Consider the following 23,612-nt stretch of genomic DNA (forward strand, 5'->3'; position numbering starts at 1 on the left):
CTTCTTTGCTTCTTAAGGTTAAGCTTCTCTGACTTGCAACCTTACCTGCGTTCCTTGTTGCTAGATACATACATCTGCATTCTGTTGTCTTAAGACTGTTTTGGTTGGAATGAGCTCAGCTTGACAAATAATTGAGATAACTCTGTGTGATATCCTTTCTGTTGTTATTTACCACGCTACTAAACCATGTAATCCATTAATTTTATTGCTGAGGACATACTTATTTCCAGGCAGCTAATAAAACCGATAAGTGATGTAGAGCATAATTCCAGTCATTGTGAACTGCAAAAGGAGCATTACAATTGCATTGTGATGTTATTCAGCAATGACAACTTTTCTGAGATCTTTCAGTTAACTGCTTTTTAATCTATTTGGCTTATATTTTTGCTATCCTGTTCGTAAGATCTGATTGATTTGATGTTTGTTGACTGTTGTGATACATTTTTTTCTTTGGTTGCTGAATTCAGTGTGAAATCAATAGATTTCACCTTCCTTACTTTTCTCCCCTTCAAAAAGGGGCAACCTTTTTGCATTTATACAGATGAAAATGAGGAATTTTCCATGATGTTTTCAGATACCAGTTCCAAAATATGTCTTTGCTTAGGATACTGAGAAACCCACTGAGCAAGAAATTCCTCTTTGGTTGTGCGTGTTGCCCAGTCCCTCATCTTTTGTCTTACCTGAACCATCTCTTCTGCATCTCCCAGCAGGAACAAGTACACGTCAAAAAGTTCTTCGTCCTGGAAACTATTAGCACAGAAGCCCGAGCCACAAGAACTCCCTTTCGCTAGTGGTGGTCGTGCTGCTCAGGTGGGCTAAGAACTTCCTTGGACTGAGGTTTTATTTTGTTTTAACCTCCCTTTCTCCTTGTGTGTTGCTTCCTTGAGAAAGAGGAAGTCCTTTTGTAGAGCACTGCAGCGTGGTTGGATTGATGCATCAACAAAAGAGATGGCCATAGGGGATTTATTTGCTTAGGGCTTAGGTTGAAATATTATAGCCTTAAATTCAGTGCAACAATCTGGCATGACAATGTATTTACTTTGCAATTCTGGTGGATGCTGTCTGATTTCACAGTGATTTTTATGTGTATTTTTATACCTTCTGGACCTATAGTGTAAAATGACGTTAAGCAACTTGTGCGTCTCAGTCATCTCCAAGGTAACTTTGTTATCAAAACATCGTATCTCAAGTGCTCAGAGTAACACTTTCCACTCGTCTAATTGCACTTTGGCAATCTGTGTTGCTTATACTGCTGCTCTTCAAATTATTGTGTACAGGTGTGCTCGGTAAGGACTTTCCACTTTACTTTTCCCAGTTGTAGCAATTAGTTATTATCTTTTCATTTTGATCCTGAGGCCTGTGAAATAAGTAAGCACGTTTTAGAAATGTAAACAGCATCCTTGAAACTAAACTCTTCATGGTATTTTCTCCTACTGATAATCTGAAGAGGCAGCCTGTGTTTTCTGTTGTCTGTGGCATAATTAAATCTACTTGAATTATACTTGAACAAGAGCTCAGATATCAGAAGAGGGCTTAGTAGCATTGGAAGTTCACAGCTTTTGCATGAGGCGGTAGTGAGGACTTCCCAATACACAATTATTAAGCTTGTTAGGAAAAGAAGAGACTGGCAAATTTGTTGTTACATACCTGCATCTGTTTTGTCCCTCTCACAGACTTTTCTGTTTTGCTCACACCTTTCGTGTGCAGTAATGTTACGAGGTCACGTTGTTTGCTGCTATATCAGTGTCCAAAACTGAGATACTCCTGCACCATGCTTATTGTATCTTTCAAATGAAACAGGAATATCTGCTAGCATACAAGAAGTCTGGGCTGCTTTGGGTGTAAGTTTGGTGACAGAGTGCCATAAATATACCAACTAGATCATCTTTAAGGTCCCTCCCTTGGAACCCAAGCCATTCTATGACTTGATGAGAAATGATCTGCTGTATGCAGTTGGGTTCTTTAGGTTACTTGACTGGTGACTCCATGCCTTCTGTTTTTGCTTCTGTCTTTTGTGATTAATTTATTTTATTTGCCACTTTTTGAAGAAATTTGCAGAATTCGTAGGTGAAAATCCAATTTATTATTATTTTGTGATAAGTAAGCAGGGCAAGTGAATGCCACAGTGTTCCTTCTTGACCAGGAAGGATGGGGACCTTCTAGCTCTTTTACCTGTTCTGCTCCTCTACCCCAAAACCCCTGTGCAAAAGGAGACCTACATACCCAGATCTCCTGACTTGAGCAGAGCCTTCTACAAAGCACTTCCACATCAAGCTCTCCATACTCAGGAGATGACTTTGTACAGGGGAAGCATTTCTGTTCCAAGTGGGTTAGCAGCATATGTAGACCATCAGTCGATGATAGGGAGGCTTTGGTGGCAGTTCTGTGACTGGTTCCTTGTGTCACTGCCTGGTAGCTGCTTCATTCTGCTACCATGATTGTTTTGTGAACTAGATGGGAGAGCTGATATAGCATTATACGGTGTTACACGTAGCTGTTATATGGCTTTGAAAAAAAAAAACAACAACAACAAAAAAACTTTAAGAAGCTTAATCACTTCTCTGATGTATTTTACAGCATGGCCCTGCCAACACGTGCTTTTGCAGTGTTGGATCAAAAAGCTGAAAGGGTAATAAAAACAAAAAATAAAAATAAAAATAAAAAAGACTATTTAAGAACCACTTTAACTAATTTTGTTGCCAAATTCTTTGTGTTATCAAGCCACAACTGTGTGTGCAGCTCTCATCCTTTCCTGCCCATCCCCTCCTGGGTGGTCCTATTAGGCAGGGAAGAGGAGGCTTTCACAAACAATGTTTGGGCGTTGAACTTGCACGTTCAATAACAGCAGTGCCCTTCTCTGGTTCACTTCCATTGGGAGTAATATGAGGTGTCCTTAAATTGAATACAGCCATTTTGCATAGAACTCGCTGTTCTGTATGGGCGCTCTAAGCCTGGTGTACATATGCACTTCGTGGGAGAGTGTGAGAATGGGCCAGCTTTCTTGATGCCTGATGGCTTTTTTCTGTAGCTAATGACCTCCTGTGCACTAACAGCATACAGGCTGCTAGTAGGGTAGTGCTAACCATGCGTGTAGGCACTTCCTTTTCCCTCTTACCTCCTTTTAGAAGACTTTGCTCTTGAATCTTGTAAATGGGGTGATAATTTCAAAGCAAACAGCTTTCAGTTGCTTCTTGCCAACTTTTGCCCACAAGGTATGTAAAGTAAACAGAGCAGCTGGGAAATTAGATTTCTACCTCCCCTCCTGTTGCAAAGCATCCTAGGATGTCTCTTGGCTCTTTTTAAAGTAATGAGTAAAGTGAGAGAATTAGATTGTCACACCCAAGCTGCCTTTTAATCAATGTATTCATCGCACAGGTCATTCCTATTCTTCAGAAGCTTAAGGAAAACCTTGTAAAATGTGAGGCTTTAAAAAATCTCTGCTATTTGCATATTGAACACAGAAGTATTTCACTGCTTGCTGCAAAGAAAGCAAGCCAAAATATCAAGAATGAGGTGAAAAAAAATATAGGTAATTTTCTTAATATTTGAAACAACTTTTGAAACAGATTTTAGTGAAATACGAGCATTTTAACTCTGTTAGGCTCTTGAAGGAAGCTTAAAAGGATTTTCAGGTGCTACCATTTATGTTTGATAAAGAAACTGTGGGTTTATATACTGAAGTGGCAGGTATAGAGCACTTGCAAGGATCAATATCTGTTGTGGGATACGCAGATAGACAGCTAAGCTCTACCATCATGCCATTTTAATACAAAGAGAAAGTATTAAAAAAAAATAATAAAAAAGGGAGTATTACAAAAAAAAAAGTATTACAAAAAAGTATTACAAAAGCGACTTGAAAAAGTTGACAAGTAAATAGTTAATGCTTAATGTATTTAGCTTCAGCCTAGGTATTGAACAGCCTTTGCCAATTGAGCAATAGAAAAATTTGTTAAATGTGAAAACTAGACCTGAGGTTACTGACCCTGAGGCACGGCTATGAGGGGAAGGCACAGCTCTGAAGATGAATATCCATTATGTGATGCCCTCCAAATGAGAGAGGGCAAGTCCCAAGTGTACAAGGCTTACAGGAATTCAAGTCAACAATCAAGTTATAATCTAATGAGGCCACAAGCACAAACACAACTTCAATTTAAAGCTCACCCATAGAAAGCTGGAGGCCCCTGCTCCAAAAGAGGACTCCTCATTAGCAATTTTACTCCCTCGGCATGCTTCAAAGGGCAGTATCCCAATAACCCATAGCATTTCTCCTTCACAGGTCTCTAATCCCTTCATAAAAGTAGCTATATACATGGAGTGCTCTCTATTCCTTTTCAGAAATAGGATCTCTATTATATAGAGAGATAAATAATATATAATTATATATAATACCTATAATATATAACATAATTACAATTGATGTGTTTTTAAAGGAAAGTATGTTCTGGCATGTGAAAACTTTCCCTTCATGTTTCCTGAATAAAGGTTTTGGAACTCATTGAGGGTGGGTATTTTTTTTTTTTAATAGAAATTCCTTGAGTTCATTAAGTCCAAACACCTGAAAGAATGTATCAGTTTTGTCTTCTGGAATATTTCAGTTGTACCAAATGCAGAGCAGTGAGTGCAGCTGCACAGGCCTAGTTTGGCTGTACTTGTGGTCCCTAGAATGTATGAGCTGATTTATTTATTTTTTAATACAGATTTAATCTTATGCTCTTACATTTACTTGAAGGGAGAGGAAAGATTACAATTTGAGTACATTTTTTAGTCATTTATATATAAGTGTGTGTAATAGCCACAAGGTAAGGATGATGTGTTCTTGCAATAATTTCTTTTTAAATAGTTATGCTTCAATAAAGCATACTTTTTTTGCTCTTTACTTCAAATAAACCTCACCTCAATTGACGCATTTTGTTTTCCTAAGTGAATTTGTGACTATCATTTTTACAGTCCTAAGAGAAATTAGGACTTGAGGTAGCCTTCTGCTTAGTCCAGCCCCCAAAAGCAGACGCTGCTTTGTGAGATTTAATTCTGCATCCACTTTTTACCTGTGTGTCCTTAATGAAGCAAAAGCCATCCAGTCAAATGCAATACAAATATGATGCAGATTTTGCCAAACCCAGGAGATGAGCAGTCCAGCTTTATGGTTGAGCTACAATCAGTCAGAGTAACCTCTTTGTTACGTCCCAGCTCCCATGAGGAAGAAAAGGCAGCGGTACTCAGTGGGACAGACTGTACCAGCACAGCTTGCCTCGTGTGAAGATCAGCAAACAACGTAGGCACCCAGATATTTTGTCCTCTGAGTGGCTGTCTGAGTGCTTTTCCTCCTGCTCGGTGATTAGTCAGAGAGACAATGGCTTACTCCTCTGTCACAACTACAGTAGCTCTTTTTTTGCATGGTCTACAGATGAATCTTTTCTAGATGGTGTCTAGGTTTTTGTTTCTGTTTTGTTTTGTTTTGTTTTCTCTTTGGTGTGATGAGGTTACACGTGAAAATCTTGAGCATGCTGTAATATTTTTTTTCCTGGTTTCTAATTTTGGTTATAAATATCTGCCCTACAATAAGATGGACTGATGTACCTCAAATGGAATAGCTGAATTTACAGGGAAATCAGATTGGTTTCCTCAAGAGAACAGCTGTCCAAACTCCAAACTCTCAGAAAAGGTGGACTAACTGAAGGTGTAGAGATGGAGACACCAAGCCTTTTGTGTATGTGCTCAAGCAGGGCGGGGGTACTTGAGAGAGAAATTCACTTCCTCCTTTGGATTGGGAATAAAGGGGGGTTTTGTCCCTGTGACAACGGAAGCAGTGTGGTGATGCTTCTGCCTTCCACTTGGGCTGGGGAGATGTCCTTCAGCAAGGTGGCCTATCAGATCTTTTCCAGTGGGGAAAGTTGCTGCCATTTTACAGGAGAGCAAAGTAAAGGGCTGGGCTGTACTTACTTGCCCAGGGTCAGAACTGTAGATTTATTCCTCAGCCCTGGCAGATTCAGGAGTGGAAATCATGTGTCTTAAGGCCTTTGTGTTCAGGGACCCTCAAGGGTCTCCTCCTGGCTGAAGGATGACCCTCAGGTGGTGGTTTGGACCTATATTGTACCTAAATTGTGTAACTCCAACTAATGAGAATGCTCTGAGATTACACTGAGTGCGTGTCTGTGCAATGAAATTAAATAGTGAATCTGTACAAGCGTGTCCAGTTAAAATAAAGTATCACCACACCAATCGCGAGCAGAGGCACGTTGAAGTAAATCCTTCGCCAGTTTTTCTCAGGAACGCTGTGAATGTCTCGCAGTTCCTAGAATGCAAAATCATTCCTCCATCCTAAAGAGCACCAAAATGCTTTTAATATTGACTGGGAGATTAAAAAAAAAAAAAAAAGCCAGCAACTAAGTGTATAGTTTGGATCCTATTACTGCATTGAATAGCTATTAATATTGCTGCTGTGGGAAATGTGATAGGAAAGGAAGCTGAGCTTCCTATAACTGCAAACTTCAGAGCTTCTAAAGTTTTAAAATGCTCCTGCTGCTCCCTCCCACGTCAATATTAACTGCCATGCTCTATTTGTATTTTGGATGTCGGCTTGGGAAAAGATTTGATTTGACGCTGCAGCACAGCTTGAGGAACCTGCTGTACAGAATATTAATATCTGATCTTGTTTCATTAATATCAATTTCAGGCATGCATTCCAAGGAGGGTTAGTATTAAGCTGTTTTTAATCGAAGCGATGTTCTGCAGATTTTGCGACCGAACACACCAGCTGGTTTGCACTAAATTTTACAATGCAAGAGACGAGACACAGGCTTCCTCACAGAAAGGGGATGTGGCAGTGCAAGAGTGCAAGTCCCTAAAGTATGGGGAGTTTTATGCACTGGGAATGATGTCTTGCTTTCAAGGAGAAAATTGGTAAATGTGAGGCTGGAAACCAGAGGGATGGCTTCCTGTGACTCTACTCTCTCCTTGGTTTCCAACATCACTGCTCAGGTACATTTTTGTCCCAGTCCCACCTCAGCTCCTGGGCTTACTGGTGTTTGCCCATCTCTGGTTTCATTCCACAGTAGGAACATGAGCTTTCATGCAGACTGGGTTTGTGGGATGTCCCACAGCTTTGCGCCTTCTCCCCGTGTGTCCAAGTGGTCATGCAGCTGCTTGCTGGACCTTGGAGCAGACACTGTGATGGCCTCACCCCCTGGCAGGCCCATGCAGATCTTTGCATCTGAAATGCAACACCAAATGAGGTTATTAGACATTAGGGTGGTTTTTTTTGTTGTTGTCTTTTTTTTTTTTTTTTTTTTTGCAATTCAGATAGGCATCCTTTGAAGAAATGAATGAACCATATCCTTCTCTCCTTCTCCACTCTTTGCGCCACGTAACATGGCATAATTACACAGCAGCTATATTGTTTTACAAATGCTTCTATGCGTGAAATTAGTAAGCTTCCAAAAAAGGCCCTAAAACCAAAAGACCCTGCAATGTTTGTTACAGTAAGTTAGACCTGTGACACTCTATCCTCTGAGAAATATTCCTGCATAGGATCTAGTTATCCAGTTCATCAACATGCATAATTTCTTCCACTACTCCCAGCTCTGAATCAAGATTGGATTTTGTAAAGAAGTCTGCAGAGGAGTTTTATGTATTAAGCTGTACAAGAAGAAAAGGTTAAAATTTGTTGTTACAGCAGTCGTGGAAATCTATAGCATAAATGTGTGCTGCTTTAAAATATGAAAAAATGGTGTCTTTTAAATATCAAAGGGATTAGTATTAATCCAGCACTTGTGATTTTCTTAAATCACATTATTTGCATAATAATGCTCACCACCTGCTATATCTTCAAAGTGCTTTTCATACATTAACTAATTGATCTTTGTAACACCCCTGTGATGTAAAGACCTGTTATTATCCCCACTCTGCAGATGTGGAAACTAAGACCCAGGGTAGTTCAAGTAACTTGGTCGGCGTGAGGCCGAGACGGTGGCATTGCAGTGCTGGGTGTCTGACGTCCCCTGCTCTGGCAGCGCCTGCTCACAGCACCTCCAGGGGTGTCTGCTCTATCTCCTTGCCCGCCTTTGTTTAGAAACACAGAATCGAATGGAGTTATTTCTTTGTGTCTTTAGGGGGATATCGCTGGGGGATGTTGATTTGTTTTGATTTTCAGTTTTTTCGCTAAATGATTTGGCTGCGGTTTTCAGTCTCCCTATAGTAAAAGAAGCGGAACATAGAAAAGCTTCTTAAAGCTCCTTATTGTCTGTGTGCAACCCAGTGGTACTAGTTCAGAGCTTTCATGCATATTTTTCTTTCTTCAGGACTCGGTGTGGTCTTGCCATGAGAAGCCTTTTGGTCAGATTTGCCCCTGGTTGTCAGAATATGATATTCTTAAAATCGGAAGTGACAGGCTGAGTCATATGCCATTTCAAAACACAAATCCATATTCCCACCCTGCACTCACTGCTCCCAGAAGACGAGGGCTGGGCTGTGCTGCCCATCAGGATGGAGGGAGCAGGGGGTTTGCTCCCCACAGGATGTCTGGCTCAAGTCCTTCCTTCAACAAGTGTCTGGGGGAGCTGGGGGAGAGCATTGTCTCAGCCCTCCTGCAGGTGATGTATGGGTGACATGTGGTGCCCTGAGGGACCCCCAAACCTCTGCAAAGCTTAGTAAAATGCTGGGATTTGGTAAATGTTGCTAAATGGGCCAAAAACAAAGGACAGGCAGGTGTTGCGCATGTAAATCAAAGAATAGTTATTAAAAACTGTTACATGTAACAATCTGAGAAGGTGTTTAAAATGAGGTATTTAAAAATATATTATGGCCCCTTTAATCTGGCAGTGTCACTTTAACACTTAGTGCAGGGGGTTACTATTTGAGCGCACAGAAGTGTTTTTACCAATGTACCTGCAGCACAATCTCCAGGCAGGAAAATAAATCTCAGTGCTGAAGCACTCGATGCCATTGGCACAGACTAAAACTTGAGAAAAGCACGTGTTGTGGCAGATTACAGGGAATGATTTTAGCTAATGTATCGTTTCCCAAGCACAGTGCCTGGGACAGTGCAAGGGCTGCAGCAATGGTGAAGTGGCAGATGATGTAAACAAGTTGGGTACACAATGGTATATATTGGCTTTGCTTATGGCTTAAGCAGGGGGCTGAGAAAGGCGGGGAGGGGGAGTATGAGTAACTCTGAATTCCTTTGTAGTGTAGTTGGGACAGATGGGCTGTAATCTCTCTTCACAGCACAAATTACAGGGTTTTCAGACCCTTGGACGCTTGCGGTTTCTTGGCTTCTTTTCGCTTCCTTAAACAACGTTTCTATATAGCCTGTGTTTGCTCTGGTGAGAAATGCTATATAGCCTGTGTTTGCTTCTGGTCAGAGCATCACTTGTCCTGTAAGAGCTTCTCTCTGTCTGTTTTGTGTCATCTTCTGATGATGTGAACATCAGAAAGCTCTTCTGTACCGTGCGGGTGACTGAACACTGGCACATGTTGCTCAGAGAGGCTGTGGAGTCCTCTCCTTGGAGATCTTCAAGAGCCACCTGGATGTGGTCCTGGGCAAGCCGTAGGTGGTCCTACTTGAGCAGGGGGTTGGACCAGGTGGCCTCCAGGGGTCCCTGCTAATCTCAACCCCTCTATGATTCTGTGAGTAGGTGAGGGGGGTGAAACCAACTGGTCCCTGTATGAAACAGGGAAAGAAAGAGAGAGTGCAAATAGCAGCATGGGAGAGGAAGGAGGTCATGCTCCAAGTGATGCTTGATGGCCAGGGATACATTCCAGTCCTGATTAATCCGCTAATGAGCTGTTTGAAGACAGAGAAGCGGGATAAAAGGTAGATTGCTGAGCAAGAGGCAATATGTTCTGGCAGTGTGGGGCAGGACACAGTGCCCAGTGCCGGGAAGCTTTGTGCCGTTCTGCCACCCTATGGTCAGGGCTCCAGGAGTGCCTGACGGAAGAAGGCCACAGCATTTTAAACCCAAATCCATAGCATATCTGGCCCCTCCCCCCCATATTAATCAAAGGGATAAAAATATTTTTGCCATTCAGACATACATTTGAGGTTTGGGATTATTTTTTTAAGCTTGATGTTTATGAAGGATGCAGGGCTGTCTGCAGTGGTGACTGACATCCTGCATATGTCCAGCTGAAGCATCTCCAGAGCACCCTGTCAGAGGGCCTCAGTTCTGGACAGCAGACAACATCGGATGCAATTTACTGCTGGCAAATTTTATTTAATTTTTCTTAATGTGGACACATACTCACTTATGGAACCGAGATAGCAGTAGCTTTCCAGAAAATCTGGGCAGCTATCAAGCAATGATCATTTTTGATCTCTTTTCTGCTGAGCTGTGCAGAACTATGAACCCATGGGAAATATCTTGGCAAACTGGGTTTGTTTAAAATAATAGAAAACAGGTTTGGAGAGGGACTTGAAGAGGCTGTATACAGAATCCATCCTCAGCCTAAGGGAGGGTCAGCTGTGTTTAAGCCATTCCTTACAGATATTTGTTGAACCTGTTCTCCAGACCTCTGATGGGAAGGTCTTTGTGGCTGTGTATTCCTGTGCTCAACTATTATTACCGTGAATTTTTTCCTGATGTTTATCCTGCATCTCCTGGATGCTATTTAGGTCTCTGGTCTTTAATAGACATGGCAAATAGTTTATTCCCTTCCTCGGTGAATAATTCCTCTCTATTTGTGTACTCAATAAAAGCTAAATCGCTTGCCAATACATGTAATTCTTGGGCCCTTGAAAGAGAGAGAAAGCAAGCTTTTAAACTGTTTAAAGGTCTCTTCAGAAATAATACTGCCTTGGCAGTTTAAACAGCTTTGAACTTGTTTGTAGGCTGACTCCATATACTCTAACTAGCTAGGTTTGTTTAGTAAACTTGTTAAAACCTCTCACCTTTTAAGAACCAATTGTTTCCGTAGTCCCTTTACAAGTGAAGTTCTGTGCCTGGTACTTGTTTAATTTCACTGTGAACAAAAATGCCAGTGTCTTCACTCAAGGGCCTGCCTTGCTTGTAGGGGCTGCTTTACAATACAACGTGTAAGTGCAGTAGCAGCTCAGAACAAAGGGGAGCTTGTTTACCCAAACATATTTGAGGGTGAGGGCAAGGAGGTAAATTGCGGCCTGCTCTGTGCAGTCAGAGAGCAGGAGGAATCAACCACATGAGGAAGCGTGATGGCCATCATGATCCCATGGACAACACGATGTGATGAAAAGCAAGATCCACAGGTTTCTTTGGTCCTGCCCTCCTCTCGCCTCAGGCCAGTGCTGACCCAGGGAGCCAGCCCAAGCAGTGGCTGCTGCTGACACACTGAGGTGCTCCCCAGCCTTTCTGATGGGCCTTCATACTCAACTTTTACTGGCAATTAAGGGTTTTTGTAGCTTGTTGTATGCCCTGCTATACCCCATCGCTCCTCTGTAGGCAACTGAGAGGAGTCAGATGTAACCGCTTGCCAGGTCTCACCGGAGTCGCTGCGCTGCCTGGGGCGGCCGCATTTTAGCCAATTGCTTCTACTTGTCCTGAACTACAGCCAGCAAATGCATTTCTCAGATTTAAGTATTCTGGGTATTTTAACCTTATTGTTAAGCTTGTGTATTTCAGCTGTAACAGCTAAGTCTATTAGCAAAGAGATTAAATTGTGTTGAAGTTATATTGCCTTGTCCAGACATGAAAAATAAATTGTTTGAAGTGGGCTTCCATCCAAAGTGTGATCATTCCTGGAGAATAAATTGGAATAAAGCACTTACTGCAGCGCTTTGCCTAAAAGGCCTTGCACACTTGCTTTCCATGCTTCGTATAGATGAGTTAGCTGTCTAATTACAAAAAATATTAAGGAGAATCACCTATTCAAACTCCTGCTGATAGTGCTTCCTCCAGTTGGCTGCAGTAAGTGTGAGGGTTGCTGTAAATCTTTGCTCTTGCTGCCTCTGTTACTGCGTAACAGTTTGGAATGGTAATTTTTAGAAGAAGGAGGTTTGTTTGGAGCTGGGAGAGGAGCAAGGTGAGCCCTTCCCTAGCACTGCTAATCAGGCTCCTGTGTTAGTTACCTGCTGCATGCTCTGCAGTATCTCCTTTGGTAGCAAGCAACATGAGGTTTCATCTGTCCTTTGTTTTCCTGCCCATTAAGTCCAAAATTCATTTCAGTTCTGCACAGCTTTCTTCTAAACTTTCCCGAGTTATAAATTATGGGTTTTCTGAAATCTTCAGCATTGCCTGTGGGAAGAAAACTTTAATTTGGTTTAACAGTAGATGAGTAATCTAGCTACACAGTGATTTTTCAGTTCAGCTGCAGTCAGCTTCTTATTCCAACTGTTCCACTAAAATTTCAAAGGCGGCAATCAATTTCCAGCCATCCTTGTTTGTCCTTCTTTTGATTTTTCTTGTTCTCTTCTTGGTCTGTGACATTGAAAACAGGGCACAATCTCATAATGCATGTGTGCTGTTTTCAGTGTTAATGGTTTTCAACATAATTTTGTTAAGTCAGGGTGCTAACCTGTTCCTCGGCTAGAATTGTATCACAGGGACTCAAGTATTTCATGCGTGCCATTTCAAAACAGATGAACAGCATCTCATAAGGAATACATTTTAACTTCTCCTGTCTGTTTTGCTCCTTTCTGGTGTGAAACTGGGTCAACGTTGGTTAAACGAGTTTATCTTGTTCTCCGTTTACCTGAATACAAAGTCGGGCTGACAGCACTGGCTTTGTGCACAGGGGGACTCTGCAGCCACTGTAGAGCCACCCAGCCTTTTTGCTTGTCCCTTAAATGTTGAGCTCTGTTCTGCAGATGGGTGGGCCTGTGGGGTGGACGGACATAAGGGCTGGATTGTGTTTGCGAGGACAGGAGGTGGCTGATCAGGTGCAGGTGGGCATGGTAGGAGTGACGCCCTGGTGGTGTGGTCCTTGTGGGTCAGTGGATGGGATGTGCTTCTCCTGAGAGAAGCTTGTGCTCATTCCTGTAATTAGTAGCTAAGGTAACTCAACAGAGCAGTTAATTTACTCCTGAGACTGTGTGAGAGGGAGGCTTGGTCCTTGGGGACTGCTGCCTGCCGAAGGAGGGGGATGTTGTTTTGTTTTAAGCAGCTAAGTGTGGCATGGACCATTTCCTGATGAGAGGACAAACATCTTCGTAGCTCTTGCTCTAAAAAGCTTTCAGAAGGCTGTGGGTGATGGGTCAGCCCATAAACGTTATTAATTTCATGTGGAGTGGCTAAACTTCCTGCTGACTTAGGTAATGTACCCACTGAGCTTGGATAAAAGGTTAGAGATGGCAATTATGGAAAAATCCTTTTCCGTTAAGCTTTTCTAAGCTTAACCAAGCCACTGTCAATAATTACTCTATTTTTTTTCCTTGCTATTGTGGACTGAGTCTAATCCAGACTTGGTTTATTTAATTTTTTATTGCTTGAATGTGCACACTCAAGCTACACGGAGAATATCAAGCTACATTGGGTACACACTGAGCAAATGCATTTGCTGGATGTACCTGGCGTGTTAAGCAGTGAATAGATTTACAGTATGTTTTTAAGTGGTCATAATTGGGTTGTAAAAGTGCTTTTATTTCTCCAGTTGTCTTTTAAGTTTAACAAGGCTTCTTGCAGAGTGGCATCAGGGCTGGAGGAGGGGTTCGACCAGAAGGGCTAGAAATAGCAGCTGTTTGTTTATGCCAGAATTTTTATTCTCTCTTCTTCCTACTCCCTTTCTTAGGGGTAGTCTTATGTATTCCACCCACTCTCATTCCCTTCTGGTGAATGTGTGTGGATATGCTCCAGGACCATATGTGCTCATAGATACATACTTCAAAGGAAACTCTAGACCGCCTAGAGAAGCTGTTTGAGTTTAGATGAGCCCTGAATTTGCCGACTGCTACAGCGTTTCTTTTGAAGAAACACATGGCAGTGCTGCCATTTCTCTCCTGCAGCACCTTTATACACCGATGCAAACCCTTTGCCTCCCAAGCAAGCGAGCTGCTGATGTGCAAGCTTTGTATGAACTTCACCAAGCTGAATTTCACCTCAGGGCACCAGCTCAGCTGGGCTTTTTGGTGGCTAGCTGACATGTTTTGGATCACAAGATGTATTTTCCCGACAGTGAGGACAACTTGAGGTTTGTTTCTTTATTTTCCCCCCTCCTTGCACAATCATTTCTTCAAAGAGCACTTTCCCAAGTTTTCCTGGAATGGCAGACAGTTGCCCCAGCTGATTCAGAGATACTGCCTCGCTGTTATTTCTAGGGACTGAGGATCCTGGCTGCAGACCAGAGGGACTTCAGCTGTGTCTGATCTTTTGTGGCTATTCTTGGTTAGAAGCCCACTTTCTGTTAGACAAACCTCTGCATGTTTTGGTGGCTCCCATGTCGTTTGTGTGGTCTTAAACTGGATATGTTAAACGTGCTCTTGGTTGGGGAATGGAGGGCATCTGGTGCAGGTTTCACCATCCTTTTGCATCCAAAGAAACAGAATTGCACAAAAGCCACTCCATTCCAGCAGCAGCAGTTGAGCCTGCACTGTATTCATGTTAAATGTTTGCTAGAAGTTGTCCTTTAAGTTTCCTAATATGAAACATTGATCTTTCACATGAAAGCATTAAAAAAAAATAAATCTCCCTACCTATTTTTATGGATATTTGGTCCATTACTCTTGAAAAATGAGCAATTGTACCTGGCAGATGCTTCAACAGACTTTTATATAGCATCTTTCACTCTTTATGTGCTCTAATCCATGGTGCTGATCTTTATTAATTTGTTTCTCTAGAAGCAACTTTCATATCCCAGACAGGCTGATCCTGTTTGTCTGTAGCTAGCTGGAGGTAGGGGAAGGAAAATAGCTTGATTTCTCACAGGTGTTGCCATGCAATCATGCATTACCTTCTCTAGCCCTCACACTTTGGTCAGCCATGAAATGCAGCATGCGAGGGTGTGTATGGAAACTGTCAGATTAAAAAAAAAAAAAACCTCTAAAGGTAGGGAATTGGTAGTATTAGGGATCAGCAGTTGTGCTTGCTTGCCTCCTTAGACAGCAGCATGAAATTGCCTTTAAAGACTTGACAACAGAAAAGAAAATGACTTCTCCCCCTCTCTCTCCCTTTGGAAGAACATCTTCTTGTTAGCCCGTCTGCTCATAGAGGTGCGACTCTCTCCATTTGTTATCCCTGAGATGATCTGAGTGCGTGCTGGGGGGGTTCTCTCCTCCCCCCGTGTACTCGTTTCCCTGTTATCCGAGGCTGGTGGAGTGTTTGTGCTCACAGGATCATTTGTTTACAAATGATATCTTTCCTCCTGAGAATACATCTTCTGATGATGATCAATGGCTCAGTTACTTTTAATAAAACCGAGGCAGTCAGACACAGGAATTCTTTTGAAGCTGTTGAGGCCTCATCTGAGTCATATAATACCTTAAATGAAAACAGAGCAAATAGGAAATGTAGAAGCAAATGACAGGTGTTGGCAGAAGGGATGTTTAGGAAGTTTATAGCTTTCACGGCTTTCTTCTCTGCTCAGGGCAAATGATTACTCTGCCTTTAGGCACAGCCGAGCCGCAAATGAGAAGACGGTGGAGAAAAATGGCTCAGCACTGGCAGGGAGGTGGGTGATGGGTCCAACCTGGCATGGCTTCCTCCTCCAGCACAGGAAAAGCTCCTGGTGCTTGTGGACCTGCTCCAGCGGTTGGAGCTTACAGCCTTGGCCGTGGGAGGATGGCCATGGGACGGGGCTGGCTGGAGGCCAGGGCGCTGCAGCCCAGCTTCCCACCAGCAAGCAGCTTGGGGAACCTCTGGTAATCATTAGCTCTAAGATGCTCTGGCAGGGTTATGGTGGTTTGGGGGCATGTTTGGAAGCTCGTTCTGTAGTCTATAATAGATACTCCCATGTATTTCAATCTCTGCCTACCTCTCTACCTGAGTGTCCATGTGAGAATTAAAGGCCTTTGCCAATTCAGGCTGTCCACTGGCTTTTGTCAAGCTGGTGAAGCAACAGTGCTTTTCTAAGAAGACCTGGAAAAGGGGGGTCGTTAGAGATTACATGTAATTTTAATTTTTTTTATAGTAATAGATGTGTGCTGACTGGGGACATTTCTACTCTTAGCTTTTCTGTCAATCTGGAAATTAAAGGCAATATATTTATGGTCTTTAAAAATCACCCTAAAATAGCTCATCAGAGGTTCAAAAAAAATAATGTCAATTTTCAGAAGAAAATGAAGTAAAAGTACAACATGTCTTGTGCTGTTGTTTAGGTTTGTAACCCTGGGCATATATAGTGTTGCTGTAGAAAATTTGAGCTCTTCTTCCCTCACTCACTTTTGTATGCCATCGATTTCCAGACTTTCTGAACCAGTGCAAGTTCTTAGCTCCTGGCAAATCTCCTTTCTCTGCTGTGCTGCTTTATGGTTAAACAGTTGACTGGTGCTACCACCCAGGCATGGCTGTGACAAACAGCTTATTGCTTTGCTGTCAACCGGGTGCCATTCTCCATGCCATCTGCCCACGGTTTGAGAGCCACTGCCCCAGTCCCACCAGACCTTCCCTCTCTTACACAACTGCTGAAGTGCACTGCTCGTTTTGCACTTTCAAGATGAGGTCTTACCATGCTTGGGGAAACCCACCCTGGGCATTGGCTCATATTGACCACCATTGATTAATTTATGGGACAGATGGACTTGGGTTTTATTTCCCGAGATGAGTTTTCTTGTGGCAGGGTACGAGCAGCAAAGAGATGGAATTAAATGGCACCTTAACCAGCTGCTGCTAGGAAGCTGAGAGGAGCTGGTGTGAGAGCTCAAGGACATGGGGAGAGGTGGGGCGGTATTTGCAAGAGGAGCTTTGGGGAGGGAGAGATGTGTGTCTTGTATGTTATTGCCAGTTTGTACATTTTTGTCAGTAGTCTTGACAATAGTTTATCCCCAGCTTAAATCCTGAGTTTCTGGAGTCCAATGATGTCGGGAGTCTCAGCACTTTCTTCAAAGAATAACAATCTCTTTGTTCCTGGGATTAGCCTGAGAAGGTACAGCAAGTTAAATTCGTGCTTAAAATTCAAAGGTAAATAAAAATATGCCTTATGTGCCACTTCTGAATGGCTGAGGTTGACAGTACAGTTAGAGCCTGGACTGCTTTGCAGCCCATGTACCTAGGTTGCTTGGGTACCGTGAGACTGCACATGGAGGGTGATGAAGGCTTACTGCTGGCAAGATGGATGCATCACGTTTAAGTATGCATCAAGCAGGTGGGGTGAGCTCCCAGAGGCTTTAATATGGCTGTAGACACCCTTTGCAATGCTGGTTGTCAGTTGCAGTGCTGTTCCCCTTTCTGCTTGGCGTGGGGTAGTTCAGTGTTTCCGTTCTGCCCCCAGTCCCTGCTGCCTCCGTCCCTCCCATCCTGCAGCTGCTTCCCCACCCAGCTGGTCCAGCTTCTGTGCTTTAAGCCAGACAGGTTTTGATTTGGGGTGTGCAAAGTGCTCTTTTGGAGTTTTTTGGAGGTTTTTGATTTTAAACTCCATGCATGTACGTGCACCTGGCTTGCCTGTGGTTGGGCAAGTGGCTAGGCTGGCACAAGGGCGAGGTATGGTGGCCCCCCCAGTGGTACCCAGGCCCATCCTTGTCTCCAGTGATGATGGTGATGACATTTTCCCAGGTTTACCATAGCCCTGGAAGAGACTTCAGCATTAGCCGGGTTGCCATTGCCTTGCTAAGGAGCTTATATTTAGTTATTAGTTTTTCGTGGCTCACCTTGGTGAGGAATCCTGTCTGACAGCATGAGAAAGCCTTATATTAGGTGGGAAAAAAAAAAAAAAAAAAGAAAACATCCTCTCCGAGCATCTGTTAGCTGTGTCCCAATTGGCTCAAAAGATCTGTGTACTCTGTGCTAGTGAGCAAAAAGCTATGTGAACCTGCCAAAATTATGCCCTTGGCTGCAAAGAGAAGAGGCACATGGAGTCCAATTACTGGCTCTAAGCAGTATAAAATAATGTTAAATAACTCCTGATTTTTGGATTTAATTAAAATGAAAGTCTGATCTGGCACAGCCACTTCTGAATTCTCAGCAAGGGGTAGAAGTTTGCAGCAGAAAGCGAAGTCTAGGGGAGAAACTTTGAAATAATTCTAGTAGTGCTAGAAGATAGAGATCCAAAAATATTTGGCCTTGTTCACAGCACTGAACATGCTCCTGTTCATGCTTTTTGTTGCTTGTTCCCAAGTGACAATGACACATTCACTTAAGTCATCAGGGGAAAAAAAAATTAAAGCATCTGATTATGAATCATACAAAAAAAAAATCAAACCAACCACTCTGTACTGGGGACAGAAGAAAAATGTAGCTCAGCATTTACAGTCATGAGAAAAAAAATAAGTTTGGGGAAGTAAAGCACCCAAAGTAGCCTGCAAGTCATTGTGTATCAATACAACTTGACAAGAGTGATTTCTGTCAGCATGTCAAACTACGTATTTTGTAGTAATCTTCCTCTATTTGTACCAAGATTGCCTGGTCTGACTGACAGCTAGTTTGCTTGTTCATTCATGGAGTAATCTGTTTTGTCTCCTATGCCTGTATTAGTCTGAAGAAGAAAATTGCATGTAGGCTTTTTGTATGGAGAAGGAGACCTTCCTATTCATTCCCATGGGTAACCAGTTGTTGGAAGAGCAAACCACGTGCAAAGGAGAAAAGAAAACCTCAGTTCTGCTGCTGTTTCTGGGATGTTGTTATAACACCTTCCTAATGAAGCTATCATGGCCTGGAGACGGGTCAGTCCCAGAAGGGTCCTCTGCAAAAGTGAATTTGGAGAATTCCTACAGCTTCTTTAAAAGTCTGCTTACTAGCTTTATGTGCTACCAATTTAGCTTCTTAAACCTGTTTTTTTATCAATATGGAAGAATTAGCAATCCTCTGAGTATAATAACAATTTACCTAGCTTTTTGGATGTTATTTCAAATATGCAGTTATAACTGAAGTACTAAAGTTTTATGTTGATAGCATTTAAAATATTGCAATGAATTACGAAGTTATATTCCAGTAGGACCTTTAGTTTAAAAAAAAAAAAAAAAAAAAAAAAGTAATTCTAAGTACTTAGGTTTTCTTGAATTATATATTTTCTGAGAGATGCTGTAAAAGTAATTCAACATTGGAAATCCTGGCCTCTTTGCACTGACATGATGTTGAGCAATGCTTGGACAAGTGCATTTTTGAAAAGACTTGGTTGAAAGCTGAAAACCTATGTAATTATGTCCCTCCGGATGCATATACCAAGTCTTCAGCGTTGCCACACCTCTTAAGAGTGGTCTAAAGTCTGGTATCTGTCATGAATCTTGAAGTATTTCATGGGTTATTTTTTCTTTAAACACAGTTCCTCAGGGTCACATTAGAAATAATTCCAGCTTTCAATTAAAATCCTGCATTTCAACAGTTGTATTGAAAGACAAATAAAAACAACAGAAGCACGTAGCTGCTCAAAAATCAGGATGATAATAAGGATGCTTCATGTATATTTGGCTTCGTGTTGCTTTTCTTTTAATGGAAAGAGATTAATCTGAATCACTGCTTTTAAAGCACCTGGGGTTCACTGCTTTTAAATCACTGCTTTTAAAGCACAACTGCCACAAACCATGGTACCATTCACCAACGTAAATAGTGGTGATGCTGTCAAAACCTACTCTGATCACTTTGATCATTTTCTGATGGGCATAAGCTACAGCTGTCAGCATCCTAAATGCAGGACTGACCCATTCATGTGTACTGAAGTTCATGGGAGTGCTTGTTTTTAACTACACCTTGTTAAGTGGTGCAGGACCCTGGTGTGGGGGTTACCTGTTGTATCTGGGCCATGACTGCACCTTTGGGCTGGCGGAGGTGTTACAGCCCATTGAGCTGCTGTACAATAAGGGCATCCTTGTTGTCTTCAGCTTAAAGTCATCAGCCCTAGCTGAACCACTGATAAAGTATAGAATCATAGAATCACAGAATGGTTTGGGACCTTGAAGGCAATCTAATTCCAATCCCCCTGCCATGGGCCGGGACACTACCCACTAGATCAGGTTGCCCAAGGCCCCATCCAACCTGACCTTGAACACCTCCAGGGATGGGGCATCCACAACTTTTCTGGCAATCTGTTCCCATGCCTCATACTAAGGAATTTCTTCCTAATATCTAATTTAAATCCACCCTCTTATTGTTTAAAACTGTTACCCCTTGTCTTATCACTACAGTCCCTGACAAAGAGTCCCTTCCCAGCTTTCCTGTGTTTTTCAATAGTGATGCAGCTGAAGGCAGGTGACTGCTGAAGCACAAGTAGTGCTTGTTTCTCTTCTGGGGCCTTCTGAGGAAAAGGGCAGCAGCAGTGACTGAGGGTGGCAACTTCATGAAAAAATGTTCACAGCAGAGCTCCTGACTGCAGCCGTATCCTCTCATTTGAGTGGGCTGAGGACATGCATGTTATTAGGTGCCACAATGAAGATAAGCTTAGATGTCAGTTATTTTAAATAGTATGACTCATCCCTTATCCTTTTACCTTGTACTCTCTCCTTTCTCATGCCTTTGCTCCTCTTAGACTACAGATCATTAGCTTTGCTAAAACCGCTGTTGGTATCTTCAAGGCAACTGGATCGCAGGGATGTGCCTTCACCAGACCAGACATGTCTCTTTGATAGTCGCCTGGCTGCGTTTGAAATGTCAGCTCTAAAAGGCTTTTCATAAGAAAAGAAAAAAGAAAAAAAAAAAAAAAAAAAAAAGATAAAATATTCTGGTAACAAGGCACTGGAGCTGGATGCTGTTTGTGCAAGAGCTCTAAAGGAATAAAAATAAGAAATTTCTCCTTTGTCTTCTGCTGCTTAAATAAGCCAACAAGATACCCATCTATCAGGGGCTTCTGGGGTCATGCAAGATTATCAGTAAATCTGGTTTTGTTAGGTAGTTTGGTAGAAATCATAATGGGAATAGAATTAATAGATAACAAAGAAATTAGTTGTGCCAGAGAGGAGACAGCATGTCTTCTGTGAAGGGGATTTGTTTCTCATGAGCCTGCTGAAGTTTCTGAAGGAAGCTACAACATGGATACAGCAGATCTAGCTGATGCCTTGTCAAAATCTCTTTGAAAACGAAAGTACAAGCTGCATTTTACAGGAATCTATTAGAATCACAGTTTTCAGGGAATAGAAGGAAAAGACTTCTCATAAATTGATAAGTGGTTAAAAGCAGGAAAGAAAGAACAGGAATACCTGATTAACTTTCTGGTTCTAGAGAGGGTATTGCTGGGATGAAGTCCTTCAGAGATCTGCCGTGTTGTCTGACCTGTTCAACGTATTCACCAATGATCTGGTTATATGGAGATGACAGAACTTGCAGAGGATAACAAAATTATTTACAGTTTTCTGACCCAAAGCTGCCTGAAGTAGCTTGCAGACAGCCCTTTTTTTCTGGGATGGCAAATGAAATTCTGTGTCAACAGATGCAAAGTAATGCACGGAGGGGGAAAGGAAATAATCCTGTTCTTGATGAAGGGGTAAGAATCCCATCCTCTTGGACATATACCAGATCATTCTTTGGAAATGTCATCTCAATATGTGGTAGTGATCAGTAAAGAAATAGAACACTTGGGAATGCTGGGAGAAGAGTAGAGAACAAAACCAAAAGTATCCCTATGATGCTTTAGATCCATAAATATGTGCCTCTCACATGCCATGGAGAGTTCTGGCCATCCCAACTCAAAATAAGAATTGAAATGGAGAATGGATTTTAAAAATACATAATAGGAACAGTACAATTATCAGGCAGTAGGTATAAATGAAAAATAAGGCTAGGTCCCTCTTCTGCCCCTTCTTCCGTTCAAGGCAAAGTTAAGTCATGAAATTGCTGCAGGAAGCTTTTGGATGCCAGCGATACAAAGAAGAGATTAGGTGCATGTATATGGAAAATAACTCCTTTTATTAACTTCTAAGCCTTGATGCAACTTCCAATTCAGAAAGTTTAGAAACACATTTTTTCAGAAATCCAGGAGGGTGTTTGAGATGAAAAATGAGTGATCCTCAGTGGCTGCTACCAGCCACTGTTTAATTTGTTTCATCTTTCCTGATCATCTTCAACAAGACAGTTAATGTCAAGCTCTGTTTAGTTATTTAAGGCTACCTCTACAGTCAGTGGGTGGGGAGGGAGAGGCTGAGGTGATTCATGCAAGCCTGAGATAAGCACCTAAAATAGGGGAGTTGAATTGCCCCTGGGAGGGCTCCCTCTCCTTGAAAACAGAAATAACCTCATGACTTGTTCATGCTGACTGCTCAGCAAAAAGTGATGCGAAGTCTGTTCTCAGGGAAGGGTGTTGTGCTAGGGGATGTTTTGTCTGTCTTAAGATTTCTCTCAGGTTTATAAACAAGTAAAAAAAAAAAAAGCTCTTTGTTAAAGTAGGTGGGTATCACAGACTTAAATTCAGAATGGCTTAGCACCATGGCAGTGAGTATGTTGGGCAGGCTTTCAAATGGGTTTTGAGCTTGTTCAGCACCATATGATTACATGTGTGAAGAGGGGCTCTAAGCTAAATGCCTGGGTTTGGTAGTGTCACCTTCTTTTGCTGCCAGCCTCCTAACAGAGGTAGCATTGTCTGGTGAGGGACTCAAGGGCTTGAAGGAATGGAAACAAAACCTGCTGGAATAATGGGCAAACATTGTTACAGATTAACATTTAAATATTTTTAATTAATGTAATTACATTTTCTGAATTGCACCCTACATTGAGCACACTTCAGTACGTTCCACTGGTGCCCAAGAGAATCAAATGTGATTAATTTCTTTAAAAGTCGCTATCTGTAGACTACGTGAAGTAATAAATAGCTCTGCAGGTCTGTGCTGGGGCTTCCTGAGCTGAGCCTTGACATGCTTGGTGGCATGCATCAGCTTGGCCCACCAAGGGCCTCTGAAGCCAGTGCAAGTGTGAGGAAAGTGAAAGAAGTTTAACAGAAAGTTGTCTTGCACTTGGGGCAGGCTAACTGCATGTCACTCATGAGGGCAGCTCATCTGACTTGTGATAACTTAATCATATGATTGTGGAGATCACTTGCGGTGGTAACGAGTAAGGTAATTGGCTTTATTAAGGGCCTTATATCAGCACACCACCTCTGTACAAGGGACCAGTTCCAAAGTAATGAAGCTCATCTATCTGCTGGTACAAACATCTCTTCTGTGTTGCTGTAATGTTGGACTGAAGAGCAGAATAATTCTTCTTTTCCTGGTGTCTAGACGAGTTAGTAAACAGGTGAACTCCACAGCTGAAATTCAAAAAGGATGAACTTTTTAATTTTTTTATTTTTAACTTTGACGGCAAACGCTGCTATTCTGTATAGCAGACCTCCACAGTACGTGCCTGTACTGTTCATAGGTTTTGATTTCCAGCTTGCCACCAGCTGCTTCAGAAATGATGTAACTGTCGGGTGAACGTGGTGCCAGGCAGCGGGGTGTGAGGCCTGAGTCACAGCAGCCATGCCTGAGGTGAGAGGCAGGGCTCCTCCGCCAGCCCACGGCCCAACGGATGGCCCGACATGCCCAGGGCTTTGTTGCTTCTTGCCTTTATCGCTAACTTCCTGAAAGGCCCTTAAAAAAAAAATCTGCCGTATTGTGAGGGAAGGACTTCCCACTCAGCCTCATGTTGCCTATTTGTACA

General features: G+C 42.4%; 1 protein-coding gene across 6 annotated transcripts in view; it reads left to right on the forward strand.

Moving 5' to 3' along the window:
* Positions 1-23,612, forward strand: part of PLXNB2 (plexin B2) — a 257,534-nt gene that overhangs the window by 9,549 nt on the left and 224,373 nt on the right. For 2 of the 6 annotated variants that reach the window (XM_084516753.1, XM_084516755.1), the window contains exon 2: positions 708-810. The exons of 3 other annotated variants lie outside the window; for them this stretch is intronic. The gene's annotated coding sequence lies outside the window, so the exon portion shown is untranslated. The remainder of the gene's footprint in view (positions 1-707; positions 811-23,612) is intronic. One more of the 6 variants, XM_084516754.1, reaches the window with a different exon arrangement.

Source organism: Aythya ferina (genome assembly GCF_964211825.1).
Source record: "Aythya ferina genome assembly, chromosome: 1".
Taxonomy (NCBI): domain Eukaryota; kingdom Metazoa; phylum Chordata; class Aves; order Anseriformes; family Anatidae; genus Aythya; species Aythya ferina.